The sequence below is a fragment of the Corapipo altera genome, unplaced genomic scaffold (genome assembly GCF_003945725.1).
Source record: "Corapipo altera isolate COAL_440 unplaced genomic scaffold, ASM394572v1 79, whole genome shotgun sequence".
NCBI lineage: Eukaryota > Metazoa > Chordata > Aves > Passeriformes > Pipridae > Corapipo > Corapipo altera.
The window spans coordinates 4,290,236-4,296,429 of record NW_020884927.1 but is presented as its reverse complement, the minus strand read 5'-3'; positions in this window follow the sequence as shown (position 1 = coordinate 4,296,429).

Sequence of the window (6,194 nt, the reverse complement as noted above, 5' to 3'; positions counted from 1 at the left end):
TACATTTAAATTCTGGCATACGGTTATTACTTATCACCTTAGTTTAGACTATTTTACCCAATGCCATCTATTTTGGATGCTTTCATGTGGCAATCATTAGTCTTCTATTCACTGAAATATAAGTGACATAGAGCCTTTGTGGCTGTTTGGAAACCTGAAGAAACCCATGTAGGTTGCCTGCTATACAGAAATGCTTAAAAAAATATTAGATTAAGCAATGTAATGTAATCTAGTTCAGCTACTTCCATCTAAATTCAAAGTGTCAGTCAGTAATTTGTTTTTTTCTTCAGGTGATTTCTGTATGAAGTTACTTCTGTGTAAGGAAATGTTATTGTTCTGAGGAACCATTTTAATTTGAGTGAGAGGCTTTATGCAAATATTATTCCCCAGGGTTGTTGAGTACACACATTTGTCAAGCATACACATCCAGGGCTTTGTGGTTCTCTCCTCTTATGTTACTCATCTCCTAGTAGACCAAGGAACAGAGCATGCTGATTATATCTTTTCCAGAGCTCTTTGGAACATCTTTTTTCCACTGAAGCATAGTATATGTTTCATTAGTGAGATTCTGTGTGTTTCTACTGACCATAGTGTTAACCCTAAAATAAGACAGGACTAGTGTGAAAGCTACAACATCCCTTGAGCAGTTTGTTGGGTTTGGATCGTGTGATCTGCACAAGTGCTGCCTGTTACTTTACCTATATTAATGTCTATTGCAGAGTTCAGCTAACTAGACTTGGATCATGGGAATTCTTTTCATCCAATCCATATAAATGATGTGTAGAATCCTTTCTCTTTGCTCATTATGAGGCTTTATTGCAACAAGGCCATAAGTTCTTTTAACGTGTAGGACCTGTGCTTCCTGCAGGACCTGTAATCAAACAAAGTCATGTGGATGCAAGATTTTTGGAAAAGGAATTGCCTGACTGATAATATATGAATCCAAGTGCTGAAGTTATTCAATGTCTGTAAAACGTATAAGCAGTACTGATCTGGAAATGACCGTTTAACCATTAACATATTTTATATTGGAGAAACATCAGGAAAACTGATTTAGTATATCAAAGAACAAGATCTGTTTACTTTTCAAATTACAACATGCATTTTGATTTTTTCACCACCTTTATACTGTGCCAATGAATCTGTAAACTACCTAATGTCACAGTTTTTAGTACACATCTAGCTTTCAACTAACCCTCAGAGAGAAACTGCTATATTAAAGTTTTAATTAATTGCCTCTAATGTTATTCAACTTACTTTGCACTGTTACGCAAAATATTCATATATAAATAGGGATAAAGTTGTTTATACATCAGAAACATTTCAAACACGAATGCCTTTGCTATGATGATATACCTTTTTTCTCTTGACATGAAAAGTTATTTCCCTGCCTTTGCTACACTTTGCTGTTTTAATATATCAGAGTATGAAATCTTATACTTGCACAAACGCTTCCTGTTTGCCTTGTTTAAAAAGCTTCATTTAGCAGTTCCATTTGTAAGGGTAATTTTCCAAATTTCTTGACTCTTTCTTTTGTTTCATCATTTTCTCATAGTGTAGATAGTCTTAGTACCCTTTGGCTGTGCCTGTGCTGCTTGTGTTAGTGCCTGACTCCTTTTTTTTATACAGACATGGGTGAACAGTTGCTGTGGTTTCTACCAGAAAAAACTCCTCTGATTAAGGGGTGGAAAACATTACTCACAAAACTTGGATAATACATGCAAGATTTCAATGAAGTAAAGCACAGTTTCGTGTCATTACTGCTGATCAGTAGAGATGTCAAGATAATTTCAGTGCAAACAGACTGTCAGTGGTGCATCAGAGTCCAAAGTTCTTTATATGAAATCTAAAGTCCATGTTGAAATAAGACAAAAGGCACAAGCATTGCATTGAAACTAAGTTTCATCTTTCTACGGGAGAGCATTATGAAGCACTTTGGGCTGCCATGAGTGAAGCTTTATTTTCTGCTCTGACCCATTAGTGTCAGGCACTAACCTGCTCTTGCACAGCATCTGAGGGTTGGTAGACCAGAATTCTCTTTAAACTTGTATAAGGTCCCCTGTCATTCTTCTCATAGCTGTTGCCCAGGTTATGGCCTCCTTTAAAATTGGGACTGAGGTCCCAATGTTTTGCTTATTCTTCTCTAACCAGGTGTTTCAAGGCAGCTATGCAGAGCAATAGCACTGAAGTTGCTGTTTGTGCCAGCGGTAGATTTGTTTGTAGTGGTATTGGGGCTTTGAGACTAAGTGCTACCTCAACTAATTGCTGCAAATTAGTCATGGAAGGGGATATTTCTAGGAAGTTTTCTGTTCTTCCTGGGGTAGTTGTGATCTCTGAGGATTTGCCAGTGCCTGTAAAGTGCAGATTGACACTGTTGAGAGGGCAAGGTTGGTCATCTCCCTGCTCCATCTGGCAGCCCAGTTGTGTGCAGTGATATTTCTTTCCATCTTATCTCTCTGTTCTGACTGATTTGTTTTTGTTTTACGGAGTCTCCTAGGCAAAGTATGAGCTGTGTAGAATTGGAACTTCAGTTGAAGCTTGAGCCTACAATAATACAGTGCACTCATTTATTTTATTGCAGCTCACCCTACTGGTATGCAGCCTTTGCGTGTGAGGATGTACACCAGTTTCCCCACAGTAAGGGTTCTGCTAGGGAGGAAATGTATGTGGTGTGCTCCCCCACAGCAGAACCTTGTGTTTGAACAGGGCAGCATCAGACACATGAGACTTGGCCTGTGCTATTGGCTCCATGCTATTTGGCAAGGACAAATATCCTCATGCGATCTATTTTCTATGGGTTGTTATTTCATTAAATCTTATTTTGTATTCTTCATAATTTTACACAGGATTCTGGAGTATTTTATTCTATTTCTATATTGGGAATGAGAAGGGGAAAATATCTATGCAATGTGACTGAGCTAATTATTCGAATAACCACAACAGTGACATGTTTTGACTTTCTCACATACCTCCTCAAACATCATACTTCTAATGTCTCATATAGAGGCAGTTATATGCTAAAAGTATCTGAGGGCTGGAACTTGACAAGCTAAAAATGACTATAAACAATTTCATTTGTAGAACTATTTAAAGTTAAATAAGAAAAAAAGTAGCCTGTTAATAATGGAGTTAACTCTGGAGAAGTTACAGAACGAAAATCCCAATTATGTGGTTAGTCTCCAGTAGTGATTTGAACCAATATTTAACCAAGATATTTACATATGTTTTGTAAAAACTTTGTATGTATAGATAGGTACATATGCAAGTTCTTTTGCAAAAGCCTAAATCTGTCTTATTTTTGTAATAAATTTCACTGGCATGAAATGATAGCGCATCTAATTTCTCAGTATTAAAATTAATGTTAATGAACTATTTAGGGCTTTTTTTCTATCAAATGTTTCTCAGGAGACCATGTATGACCAGATATCTTTGTAGGTTTAAATTGTGCAGAGACTGAGGATCAGTAACTAATGACTTTATGTTCACATATTTTTCTTTTACATATTACAGACATAAAGAAATAGTGTAATATTTTTTGAATTGAAATAAACTTGTTTGGGGATTTTCTCTCTAAGTTTATTTTTACTATTAAGTTGAAGAAAATAGTTTTGCAAACCTCTCTTGACTTGTACAGTGGGAGGATATTTAGGTACAGGACTTATTTCATATCTGCAGTTTTGTTGTATTCTTGACCATGCTCTAAAGCATCATTTGAAATGTAATGGTTATCCACAGGCACTTAGCATTGCCTGAGTCTCTTAGCATTGGGTGACTGACTTGCTGGAAAATGTGTCCTTGGATCAGTGTAGAGGAACTGTAAAACCAGAGAATCTGTTTGGATGGGAAGCCCTCAGAAACCTGAGAGACCCTGAAGGGCTGTGGGTACATTCCTGGCTGGCATCTCCGTGCCTCCCAGCCACTACAAGGATTCTCCTTGCTCTTGACAGAACTGCTGCCATTCAAACCTGTTCCTACTTCATTAAACTTGTTGCAAATATGATTTTAAAATTTGTTTCTGAGTCACCTCTCTTCACTACCATCATTCATAACTTGATACCCAGAATGTTACCTATATACTTCTGTCTTTAAAGCCCATAGGATTGGAAATTTTAGTCATTAACCAGGTGTACTGCTTCACTGAAATACTGTGATTTAACCAAAATCGTACACTTCCTTTTATTGCATCTATATTCCACTAGATGTCATCTGGTACCACTCTGAAGAAGGAGGTTGAACTGTGGTGTTCATCAGCTCAAACTGGCCTCATGAAGGGTGGATGTGGGTGCAGGCTCTGTGGACACTCTCTGCAGTGCCACTGATGAATGGTCTCATTTAGCCTCAAAGACTCCTTGTGCAGACAGGTGAGACACTGAGATCAGCAGGAAACTGAGACATAGCTGGAACAGGCAGGTTGACATGGCTTCTGAAAGGGCTTTGTTCCTTTGAATTTCTTGTGTTGCCATCTGTATGGGCACAGAACAGCTTTAGTGTCATGAGGGGATGTGCTACATAGGAATTGATCATTGTTTGGTTTATTCAGTGGTTGAGCTGGACATCCTTTTCAGAAAAGAAAATGATGAGGAAAATTGAAAAGTACAAAAAATTAGAAGATGGCTATATCATACCAGAGCTGCTGAATTTGTCAATTGTCAGACCTGTTCTTTTCTAGGGATTCACTCTTAATTGCCAGCCAGTTTAGAAAATGTATGCTGACCATCTTGATTGCAACAATTTTTGCTTTTAGTGAGGATAATGCTCCCAGATGAGTTCTTGCTCAGTCTTCTATTTCCTTTTCTGTTTTCTTGCCATCACGTACCTAGTATCACCTTTCTTAACTTTCATGCCTTCTCTTTGGGTTTTTTCCTCCTGTTGTTATATTAATTATTTCCCATTTGTGTTTCTATTTCAATGTTCCTCTGCTCAATAAACATCTCGCCCACCTACATCTGTTTCACACTACTGCATGTGGAAGTGCTGTCTGTCTCATTCTCTGTGTTGTACCCATTCTTTCCATCTACCCACATACTCCCTTGCCTGCACATTGCCACCCTTCCTTCTGCAGTGCACCCACACACTGGCACTCATGAATGCCAGGGACACTGCTTGTTGGGGCTTGCCTGGTGCTCAGGTCCTACAAGGGCATGTTAAATAGGGACACCCAGGATGGGCCTAGAGGTCCAGGTCTAAGCACAGGAAAAGCAGTTAGACAGTAAGATGCCTTTGTTAATCTTGAGGTGAGCACAAAGTGGATGCTCTGATCTAGCTGCTGCTCATCCTTACTGCTGTTTGAGTGTGCGTAGTACAGAAATAATGGATCAATGTTCTTGCTTCTCGCTTAGTACAGCCTTAGATATTTCTAGCAGAGAGTCCTGTTTCTCTAATTACATCTGACTTGGTGACTTTGGCAGATTTTGTTGGGAGCTTTCTTGCTATACATATGAAAATAGCTTCAGGAAAAGTTAGGTTCAGTGTGCAACAAATGTCTGCTCACAGGATAACAGGGAATGGTGTGCACAGGTTCAACTCCTTACAATAGGTCACAACAATCAATAAGTTGTCTGCAAATATAGAGATAATGCAGTGGTTTGTTTCTGGGTAGAAGTAGCCAAGGCCTGCTAGTAGTTACTGACTGAAGAATTTCAGTAGTTTCTGTATTCATGGCTTTAGGTTTTAACAATAAAGTTGGACAAATCTTAACATTGTGACTGGTTTCTGCAAACTATTAACCATTGTCTGCTGAGTGAGAACAGATTCATGTCTAGATAGCACTTTTGAAAGTCTCACCTCAGTTGTACTGTGTGACCTTTCTCTTCCTTTTTTCTTCCTAATACTGTGATGTCATTGTGTGAGCCTGATATCCTGCAGCCATTGCAGTAGGAAAACACATCATGTCATTAGAAACTTGGACTGATTTCTAAATGAATTTTCAACCCACCCCTTCATTCAGGCTTCCTGGAGGAGGGTACTGTGGTCTGGGTATGATGCACTGCATGCCCTGAACTGTCAGACTCTGCATTCCCACACAAAGCTCCACAGTGAGCAAGGTTAATCACACCACCTGCAGGGGCACTCATTTTGAAGATCCTGGTTCTCCATCTTGCCACTCTTTGTTTATGTCAAGTTATCAATTGTGGTGTGGTCCAGGTTGGTCAGAATATTTGACTGTGTTAATCCAGGGCCCCTGTATCCTGTTG